This window comes from Mercenaria mercenaria, chromosome 16 (genome assembly GCF_021730395.1).
Source record: "Mercenaria mercenaria strain notata chromosome 16, MADL_Memer_1, whole genome shotgun sequence".
Lineage (NCBI taxonomy): Eukaryota > Metazoa > Mollusca > Bivalvia > Venerida > Veneridae > Mercenaria > Mercenaria mercenaria.
In genome coordinates, this window is record NC_069376.1 from 68303459 (window position 1) to 68315507 (window position 12049).

The following is a 12049-nucleotide window of genomic DNA, read 5'->3' on the forward strand; positions in this document are numbered from 1 at the left end:
AATTAGTATTATTATTATTATTATACCAGATTTATATAGCGCCCTTTTCATGATCAATTTCACGTTCAAAGTCGCTTTACATAGTTCAAATGCAGCCACACTGGGCGCATAATTCATCCTCCACTAGTACAGACACAGAGCGATCTGACCAGAGGGACAGGAAATCTACAGGCTTGTCCGGCTAACTTAGCCTAGCTCGTTGCGAATAGTCAGCCTGGTTCTTTAACGTGCCCAGTGTATGGCACTGATACACGCAAGGATTGCCTGGGTTCCTGACCAGTACACCTCTAGTTGGGTGGGAAACACTGAAAAGCGTTTCAGAAAATTCCCGAGTAGCTGCCGGGGATCGAACCACCGACCTCAGGATTGGAAGGCCAGTGTGCAAACCACTGAGCTATCCGTCCACCCAAATGGAATGACATAAGGTATTACGTCACATTACAGTCTTTTAATGTAATCAAATTCTAAGGATTTAGTTAAAGAACAGTGGTGGTCTAATGGATAAATTGTCGGCCGCTCATCCAAATGATTCGTGCCATAATATGTTAACAACCACACCTTATATGAAACAAGTTCTTGGTTTAACAGGAAGCAGATTCAAGTGTGGTTAAAAAAACCTGAAAGCTTCCATCACAATCGATCTTAAATAAACTAAGGATTTATCTAGTTTCTCGGTGTAAATAAATGTTTCGTACGACTTAAGGAAGATGTAAACCGCCTTGGATGTGGGATGACGTGTGTTCGATCCATTGGAGTGTCATACCAAAGACGTGAAAAACGGTACAAGTAGCCTCTTTGCTTGACGCTCAGCAGTACAAGCTGGTCTCTCCTCGAAATATTGACTGCTCTTCTTATCAACTTTAATTTAATGGGATATACATAGGTGTCAAAATATGGTGTTGCTAATAATAATTAGCCTCGCCGACACGCTAGCTTTGCAAATTTACAGTTGTCGTTTTGGCGTCTCCGCCAGAACTACAAATACATTATCTGTCGTATCAGTGCGTCTATCTACCGGTCTGTACTTTGTCGCTATGTTTGGGGATTTATTATTTACATTGTCTAGTCTAACTAGTTGAAAATAAGACAAGCGTGATCTGGCATTCGTACAGGTCCCCAGTTTCATTTGTATAGGTTTTAGACAGTTCGAAAACGGTGCCCTTATTTTCGATTTGCATTTGTCTGTTTCGTATACTGAATGTTAATGGTATTCTTTTCCTTCACCCCCTTCTCCCATCTCCTTATTTTCGCCATCCTTTTTTTTTAAATATATTTAATATAATTAAAATGTACTTGTTCATGGAGATATGAAGCAACCCGTCTAAAATATCTTTCTACTACAGTTTCTATTTGCAGAATAACTCTATTAGGTTGGCACCATGTAACCCAACGACGTGTGGATCTGACCTTGTTTTCTGTGCTCTATGCTTCTAGAGAGTCAGTTATTACATACGCAGTCATAAACTCGGTTAAATTACACTAGAACCATAGTGTGCAACCTACTTTTTTGACCAATTAGAGCCGAGTTATTTTTCAAAAAATATGGCTTTCTTATTCCTTAACTGTAGCAATGACTTTCGAATAACAGCTCTACACGCGGAAGTGTCGACTGAATGCGCATACGTACTAATAACCGCCCCTTCATCGTATTTCAAAGGAAGCCAACATTTTTGTTAGTCAAAGGTAGGCGGAGAATCCGACACGACTAACTCTGCAATTCTGATTGGTCAAACGTAGATTTCACACTTTGTCAGATAGAATCCATGAAGAGAAGAAACCTCGGTCGGTCACTCCCTCTATCTATAACTTAGACGTCAATATTTTTCCATATTGACTTTCAAATTTCATATCGGGTGCGTGACGTCATTTGTGACGTTAGTTTCATGCATGTCGTCGCGTTTTGATGTTCTTTAACAACGACATTTTCAGTTTTACTCGGGCTAGATAACAAATTTATATCATTTATATAATAATTATAAGTGCAATATGTGTGTGTAATAAAAAGATTATTAGATTTGCATCGAAAAATATGAACTCGTTCTTTCGCGGAATAATATTGCGCTCCTATAGTAGAAAAAGTGGAAACTTCCCAGGTCGCTCAACACGACAAAAACGAAAATGTTGCAGGCTCGGTTTGATTGAGCCTGTTCATGGAAGGTACTGGAAATGCATGCTACCGTCCACGCCCTCTAGCCCCGGGTTGAGCAGAACTCAACATTTACACATGCTAAAAGTACCAAAAGCAATTTAGAGACATCCGCAGATGTATTCAAACGGCGGTAAACAAGGAACTTTCAATGAGACACGGGTTGTGGTGTGTAATTCCATGAAAAGCGGCGTTTGGTCCCCAGATAAAGTAATGGGTTTGCAATATGTCTGCTGCAGAACTCGTGCATATTTCACGATATAAATCTAATAACATATAACTATTACCTTTTGAATGTGATATTCATATTTTTTGCATAGACTTGAATTTTTGTATTTTGTATATAGAAAAATAAATGATCATCCGGAAGGATATGACATGCATTTGAAATGTGTCGCTTAATCAACATTTTGTATCGGTCTAAACAAGAATGTTTGTGTGTGAAGTTACATTATATATAACCTATCAAGTATGATTAAATAAACTATAAACATACCCGTTCTCACTAGACACTTTAGCAAATGGACATATCAGAACAAGTACTTACTGAACAGTGTTCACGTATTGCTCTGCAGGTACTGTATAATTGCTAAAAAGCTTTATGGAAATTTCCTGTATGTCCAATACTATAAAATTGTGGACCTTTCAGTTACACAAGGAAACATGATATTGGCCAGGGTAGTAGTCATGACTGATGTTGAATTTTGAGATATGTTGTAGAATGATAGAATCCCGTCGATTTGTAGAAATCATGGAGAGAGCGGAATATGCTGGTAGGTGGCAAATGGAATTTCGTAATTTTTCCTTCGCTAGCGTGAATGAATGAAAGATCGATCAGGACGGGACTATGTTTATCCTTTTCGCTTGTAATACCAGTATATATGTCTAAGCTATTTGGAAACGACATCAGGGGAATTAGTATTATTATTATTATTATACCAGATTTATATAGCGCCCTTTTCATGATCAATTTCACGTTCAAAGGCGCTTTACATAGTTCAAATGCAGCCACACTGGGCGCATAATTCATCCTCTACTAGTACAGACACAGAGCGATCTGACCAGAGGGACAGAGTGAGACAAAGCCCCCACGACAGAGAGATCAGACATCAGATACAGGCTTGTCCGGCTAACTTAGCCTAGCTCGTTGCGAATAGTCAGCCTGGTTCTTTAACGTGCCCAGTGTATAGCACTGATACACGCAAGGATTGCCTGGGTTCCTGACCAGTACACCTCTAGTTGGGTGGGAAACACTGAAAAGCGTTTCAGAAAATTCCCGAGTAGCTGCCGGGGATCGAACCCCCGACCTCAGGATTGGAAGGCCAGTGTGCAAACCACTGAGCTATCCGACCTTTCAGTTACACAAGGAAACATGATATTGGCCAGGGTAGTAGTCATGACTGATGTTGAATTTTGAGAGAGGAATTGGGCGATATACGTCGTCTCATGAGAAGTGTTACAGCCTGAATAAGATCTGACACGTCCGTTGAGCAATCTTGACCTTGTTAATTGGACCAGGGTCTTGCGCAGGCCGCGCCGCCTCAATGAACCAACATGAACTACCTATGAACAATACATTTCTTCATGCATGCAAAAGCTGCAAACGACCCAGGCAATATTTGATATTTTTTGATACATGACTTTTGATCCCCTAGTTTGGCCTTGACCTCACCAAAAGCGTGCTCTATAAATAGCCACTGAGGAATTATATCACTGAACAGCACAAAAAAACTGTAATACCAAAATTGATTTTTTTCTACATTTACTAATTTTTAAAAGCTTCCCGTCAAAACATATATTCCATATACGTGTTAACAGTTAACTTATCAATATGTACCCCAGTGGTATTTCGAAATAAAGTGAACACCAATGTTATTTTGTAAGAGCAATGATTGCAAAACGAGAAAAAGTAACCTCTAAAGTTTGGTTATTTCTACAAAAGCGATGCAATATAGAAGTATTTATCAACTTTCTGTAATGATATATTTAATTTTGATATAATATTGATGCCATTCAAAAATGTTTGAATACTTTAATACTTTTTACACCCTATGACAAACGATGAGTATCTATATATTATAATGTTTACACTATTAAACTATCAAGACTGTTTTATGTATTGTGAACGATCATACAAGAATCGTTAATTTTACAATCTTTCTACCTGCATGATTTAGCCCGCCCGCTTTGCTCAGTGGGGAGAGCGTTGGTCTACGGATCGCGGGGTCATGAGTGCGATCCCCGGACAGGGTGAAATCATTCGTCCTCAACCTCTGATTCATGTGGGGAAGTTGGCAGTTACTTGCGGAGAACAGGTTTGTACTGGTACAGAATCCAGGAATACTGGTTAGGTTAACTGCCCGCCGTTACATGACTGAAATACTGTTGAAAAACGGCGTTAAACCCAAAACAAACAAAACCTCCATGATTTAATTAAAAATCCCGGGAGTGTACAGACTATATAAACTGATCGATGTTATTTGATTAGTATTAGCTCCTTGGACTCGGATCCAAATTATTATATTTTGGACTATCAGAATTTAAATTTATTGGACTATCAGTTCTGAAATACTTTTAAGTACGGAATAGGAAAGTAATGTACTTGCTTCTCAGACACCATGTTTATGGCTTACCCATGCCTGTTAATTGATTTATTTCAACGACACAACGTTCTTTGATATTACATCTGTGTCTGCGAAGCCCCTGAGAGTCAAAAATAATCCTTTTAAGCAAATGAAGAATGCACCGACAGTACAAAATACCGTTTTCAGGAGGAACATGGGTTGCCAAATCAGTCATTTTATATGAAAATAGAAACTAGAATCAAACACTGGTTTGCGCATGCTGGTCTGGATCAATGCTGATCGCAAATGCACTATGTAGGTTTTCTCATGGTGCGGCTCATATCATTTGCCAAACAACTCTGATTTGTGAACGGAACTTGTTTATTAATTGGTGATTACTTTTTTATTCAGCTGGGATGCGTCAAAGCTCATTATTAACCTTTAGCCTGCTGGCGGCAAGTGATTCTGCTTTTGCGACCAGTGCAGACCAAGATCAGCCTGCACATCCCGCACTGTTCGCTTTTCTGTAAGTAAAATTTCCATGAACACCTTCAAATAATAAATAACACTGCCCAAATTGAATGATGGACCAGTCCGTTTTAGAAACTTAGCAGGATAAAGGTTAACGTTTCCACTTTACAACAACTGTGAAACAAGATCGCCACCAAGCGGGGCAATATACGCCCGAAGGGTTACATCAGAGGATGGGAGCAAAATTTAAAGAACTTGACTGTTGAAGCCCAAAGGACAGGAACAACAAAAAGAAGAAATTACAAAAAAAAATGTCCAAGTCCAAGAAAACATTCTTACTAGGTAAAGTTATGTCAAAATACATCTAAAAATTGGATATACCATCCATGTTGTACCACAGAAAAGTGGTCTCAGTTTTTCCCTACTGCCAATAATAAAAAAGTTTCAAAATAAGCTATTTATAGGCTATTTATAGTAACAAAACGGGAAGTAATTCAAAAAAAAATTATTGTAAGAGAACAAAAAGGTATTTGCCAAATAAAAACAATAGCACTGCAATGCAGAGCAATATACACAAAGCAAAGTCATACATGACCTTTGACCCCTAAGTGTGACCTTGACCTTAAAGCGAGTCATCCAAAACATGCGCTCTGCATGTCAACTCAGTGTGGTGAACATTTGTGCCAAGTTTCTTTGAAATCCTTCAAGTAATTCAAGAGTTACAGAGCGGACACAGCAAAGTCATATATGACCTTTCACTCCTAAGTGTGACCTTGACCTTGAAGCTAATCATCTGAAACAAGCACTCTGCACGTCGCGTCAGTGTGATGAACATTAGTGCCAAGTTTCTTTGAAATCCTTCAAGCAGTTCCAGAGTTACAGAGTGGACACGAAACACACTCATATAACCTTTGACCCCTAAGTGTGATATTTATCTTGAAATGAGACATCCAAAACATGCGCTCTGCACGTCATCTTGGTGTGGTGAACATCTGTGTCAAGTTTCTTTGAAATCCTTCAAGGGGTTCAAGAGTTACAGAGCGGACACGAAATTGCTAACGGACGGACGGACAGACGGACGGACACACAGACGGACACCGGGACCATAACATAATACGTCCCTTCGGGCGTATAAAAAGCACTCAAGTTCCAGGCAGAGATCTTCTACACGCATAGAAATACAAAACAGTTTTTTTTCACAACATTTTATTACAATATTTAAATCAACAATGGAATAACAAAACAGAAAAGTGTGAAAGTAACATTAATCTGATCTGTTCATACTACATGTAAGATCATAAGTATATACTATTATACAGATATACCATACTTATAACCTATACATAATATGTCATGTATGATCATATCAATATTTTATCTGCGTTTTTTTCTGTTCATTAGCCAAAGGCAAGCTCTTGTCGATGTTTGCTAATAAAATGTTGTTGTTGTTGTTGATGATGATGATGATGATGATGACACATGTTCATATGACATTGACTTTAGTTACAGTACTTGCTGTTTAATTAACAATTATTTGCAGGTTTTTTTACCAAAATTCACTGTTACTTTTGCAAGAACCAAACATAAATTATACATACCACAAGTAATGGAAATTACTTAAATACTTCGAAATATCTATTAAAAATCAGTATGAAAAAGGTTGAAATTTACTGTGGTAACTATTCTACCGAAATTGACTTGTATTACGAATGGAAAGTAATTGAACTATTCTTTAAAAATGGACGTTTTAAATGGCCATCATTATAGGTCTAATGAGAAACCGACAAAACCATTGTCATGGAATTGGTGCATCAAATTAGAATGGAACCACGTGGTGTTCGAGAATATATAAAGTAGATGGACAATTTATGTTAAAGAATATAGCAAGTTCCACGTGCTGCATACTGTATGCTATAAGACTGACATTTTCCCTAAGTAACAATTCTCGACAGAACTTCAATATGATACAACCATATTCAACATGTGAAATTAAAGTTCAGCCAATGACAACAAAAATATGACGAACAAAAACACCAGACCGCATTAGCCATCACCACGTATCTAATTCTCTGCCTTTTATGAAAACGTAAATATAAGGTGTTCTTTTTCTACGAAGGCGCTAGAATATTTATATACGTTCTTTATCCATGGAAACCCTAAATTCTAAAGCAAAACTTGTAAAAAGCATAAACGATAGACAATTTCGTATTTAATTTGCTTAGAGTAATAATGTTTTGCCAAGTAGGCATTTACAACGCACCTGCCTATTAATTGATTGAGAAAACAGCTGTAAACAGGGATTGGACAAAAACATATATTTCATACGACAATTTACTAGAATTTAAGGAAATATCTGAAATGTATACACTATTACATTTACGCGGATAATCAAAATGAAACCAAATTTTCTTTGCATTGCCTTTACGATATTTCTATCTAAGAGAAGAAAATTAGATGTTTTTTAAAGTTTGGTATTTATTCTGCACGAATTTATGTCAAAACATAGTATACGTAATTTAACGGAAAAGTTTGGCCATGTCAGTTATGATTCATACGAGGTCCATATTACGCTTAATAGCATCATCTCAATTTTTCAGGTCAAACCTCAGCTAAAGTTTTTGCCTTGGCCAGACATCACATAAATTCTTTCGGGAACGAAAGCACGAAGTTTTCCTTGAATATTTTCGATTTCCTCCTAAGCATTGTCGGTGTTACAAAATGCAGGTCTCCCTTAATTGGATTTAAGCTTTAAAATGTAATAGAGAAACTAGTATACAGTAATTATTTTCATTTTTGCAGGAAAAAATGGGTTAACCTATCTGCCAGAAATCATATGAAATTGTTCTGCAATCCTACTCAATGAATCATCATGATCTAGACGGAGACATATGCTAAATATAAAATTAAATTTTACCTTTGCCTTGACAAAATATTAGCTATAATTAAGCAAAAACAGCATTAGCGCCACTGCATTGGTATTCTTCTGAATACATACATTGCAACGCGACAATGGTGAAGATTTAGCAAGACAGCGTCGGCCTAATTTTCTGGAGAACCTGATTAGTTTATTCTATTGTTGAAAGTAATTTGGAAGTGATTGACACCAGTTGACGCTAAAGGAATAGTGGAACAATTAAATGCATAGACCTGCGGCCATAATTATGGTTTTCTTAATAACTTATTATGAACTACAAGCACACTATTAAAATGAAGCTGTTTAATTTACATAATTGAACTTTGACAATAAACGTAGCACGTAATATGTTTTAGAATGGTTTGGGTAACAAAATATATATTACGTTATATTCTTAGAAGAACACGTATCAATTTATTACTGTTTGTGTGAATAAAATGTGCTCTGGTTTATAGATATAGAGACATAAAATTAAATGTAGAACATTAATTGATACCATGGAAATCATTTCGTACAACTATATATCGTAAGTAGAGCACTTTGCAGTTATATGTAGTAAGTAGTGTATTGTGCAACTATAAATCGTAAGAAGTGTAGTGTGATTATGTGTCGTAAGTAGTGCATTGTGCAAATATATATTGTAAGTAGTGTAATGTGATTATGTTTCGTAGGTAGTGCATTGTTCATTATACATCGTAAGTAAGCAGTGTATTGTGCAATTATGTATCGTAAGTAGTGTAGTGTGCTATTATATGTCGTTCATAGTGTATTGTGCAACTGTATGTCGTAAGTAGTGTACTCTATACCTATAAATATTAAGTAGTTTCAATCAACTTATCATTAATTAAAGCTATGCGTCTCTTTTTCTCTTGTAACTTATCGTTCTTAGGATGTTCAAGTATGTATGGGTTATGTACATAGCATTAATGCACGAAATGATAAAAATGCTTGGAAAGTTGGCACTGAATGATCACAAAAAATACAAAAATCACTAAGTCTACTAGATATGAAAAATACAAGACAATATTATACAAATGCTAAATGAAAAACTTCTCTTCAAGGTTTAAATGAAATGACTTCTGAGAGCAGTTACATTTCGCCGTAGTTCAAGTATTGTTTTCGAAGTCTATTTAATGTTTGAATTGTAGAATGGAAATATATAATTATGCATTAGTTTAAAATGGTATACGTTATAAGGTTTCAATACATGTATAAAACATATAAGGCAGGAAAAATTCAATCCTCTAAATGAAACGAAATACCGAAATAGAAGTTCAATAACTTATTCCTTCCTTTACATTTTCCAAAGACACATTGAACGCCTGTTTATCACCCTATAACTGTAAGACTAAAATACATGTTAAACAGTGTGATCCTCATAATATAAGCGACCCTTCTTTTTCTTTTGTTTTAAGAATGAAATTACATTGTGATTGACATAATGAAGAACAATATGAACAAATAAATCGGTAATTGAACGCAAAACTGTTGTAACTAATTCTTGGTGTAATATGAGATGAGGTCCAAGAGTTTTGTGTCCAACCCAGAGGAATGTTTAACAAGAGCCATGTCAGACATGGCTAATCCCCCCACCGGGCATATCATAATTGAAGGATGTGGTCCGCATCAGGGGTTTTAAGATGTGGAAGAAAGAATAAGTCAGTAGTGAGGTGGTTTACTGCTAAATTTTATAAATTTTCATGAAGAGTATAGCTATGATGTTTTTCTATATGGCTACTGTAAAAAGAAGGAATGGAAAGCTAACAGGGAACAAGAGTGCCAGAATGTCACAATATATGCCCGTCAAAGTAAATTTCTTTACTCTAGCAGCTGTATTTGCAAATGGAATGTTAATTTTGTGGTTGTTTAGTAATCATTGTAAGTCTTTTGTTTTTTAAAGTCCACAAAAAAACTCCTTACTAGGTAGAGATACCTTATATATAATAAAATTAATAAAATACACCTAAAACTGGAGAGTAACATCTATGCTGTACCACAGAAAAGTGGTCTTGTTTTTTCCCTAGGGTCAATTATAAAAATGTTACAATATAAGTTATTTATAGTAACAACTAAGGGAAGTTAATCTTCAAAAAAAAAAAAAAAAAAAAAAAAAAAAATTGCAAGTCCACACAAAAATCTTTATCAGGAAGAGACTGGTCAAAATACACCTCAAAATTGGATTTAGCATGTTTGTTGTACTACAGAAAAGTGGTCTCGATTTTTCCCTACGACTAGTAATGAAAAAGTTACAATAAAAGCTATTTAAAGTAACAACAAAGGGAAGTAATTCTAAAGAAGGGAACTGCGCATGACACTTCGTCTCATGATGGTGTATAATTGTGCCAAGTTACATCAAAATCCCTCTATGCATGAAGAAGAAATGCTTCGGACAAAGTCATTCTTGTATCTGACCTTTGGCCTCTAAGTGTGACCTTGACCTTAGGCCTAGTGACCTGGATCTTGCGCATGACACTCCGTCTTGTGGTGGTGAACATTTGTGCCAAGTTATATCAAAATCCCTCAAGGCATGAAGAAGAAATGCTCCGGACAAGGTTTTTATTGTTGTATCCTTTGACCTCTAAGTGTGACCTTGACCTTAGACCTAGGGACCTGGTTCTTGCGTATGACACTCCGCCTCGTGGTAGTAAACATTTGTGCCAAGATATATCAAAATCCCTCCATGCATGAAGAAGATATGCTCCGGACAATTTTTTTTAAGAAAATATGATAAAGGGGAATAACTCAAAAAATAGGCAAGGTAGAGTTATTGTTCTTGCACACTGCACTTCCTCCCAATGTGTTCTATCAGTGTATGAAGTTTGAAGAAAATCCCTCCAGTACTTTTGGGGTTATGCTCCGGACAAAATGTTTTAAGAAAATATGATAAAGGGGAATAACTCAAAAAATAGGCAAGGTAGAGTTATTGTTCTTGCACACTGCACTTCCTCCCAATGTGTTCTATCAGTGTATGAAGTTTGAAGAAAATCCCTCCAGTACTTTTGGAGTTATGCTCCGGACAAAAATTTTTAAGAAAATAAGATAAAGGGGAATAACTCAAAAAATAGGCAAGGTAGAGTTATTGTTCTTGCACACTGCACTTCCTCCCAATGTGTTCTATCAGTGTATGAAGTTTGAAGAAAATCCCTCCAGTACTTTTGGGGTTATGCTCCGGACAAAATGTTTTAAGAAAATATGATAAAGGGGAATAACTCAAAAAATAGGCAAGGTAGAGTTATTGTTCTTGCACACTGCACTTCCTCCCAATGTGTTCTATCAGTGTATGAAGTTTGAAGAAAATCCCTCCAGTACTTTTGGGGTTATGCTCCGGACAAAATGTTTTAAGAAAATATGATAAAGGGGAATAACTCAAAAAATAGGCAAGGTAGAGTTATTGTTCTTGCACACTGCACTTCCTCCCAATGTGTTCTATCAGTGTATGAAGTTTGAAGAAAATCCCTCCAGTACTTTTGGAGTTATGCTCCGGACAAAATTTTTTAAGAAAATAAGATAAAGGGGAATAACTCAAAAAATAGGCAAGGTAGAGTTATTGTTCTTGCACACTGCACTTCCTCCCAATGTGTTCTATCAGTGTATGAAGTTTGAAGAAAATCCCTCCAGTACTTTTGGAGTTATGCTCCGGACAAAGATCGTTGCGGACGCACGGACGGACGGACGGACGGACAGACGGACGCACGGACGGAGAGCATTTCTAATATCCCCTTCACCTTTGGTGGGGGGATAAACAATACATGGAAAATGGTATAATATGAATAAATATAACAATGAACACAATTTAACACTATATATAAGACTAATCATACAGAATCAAGAAAAAAAAACCGGGTAGGCACGTGCTTCTAGAGAAGGTTATTCATGTACTAGTGATTTGTGAAATTTCCTTCAAAACTTGTGAACAATTTTAATTGTATTTAAAATAGGACAGAAATATTGTTT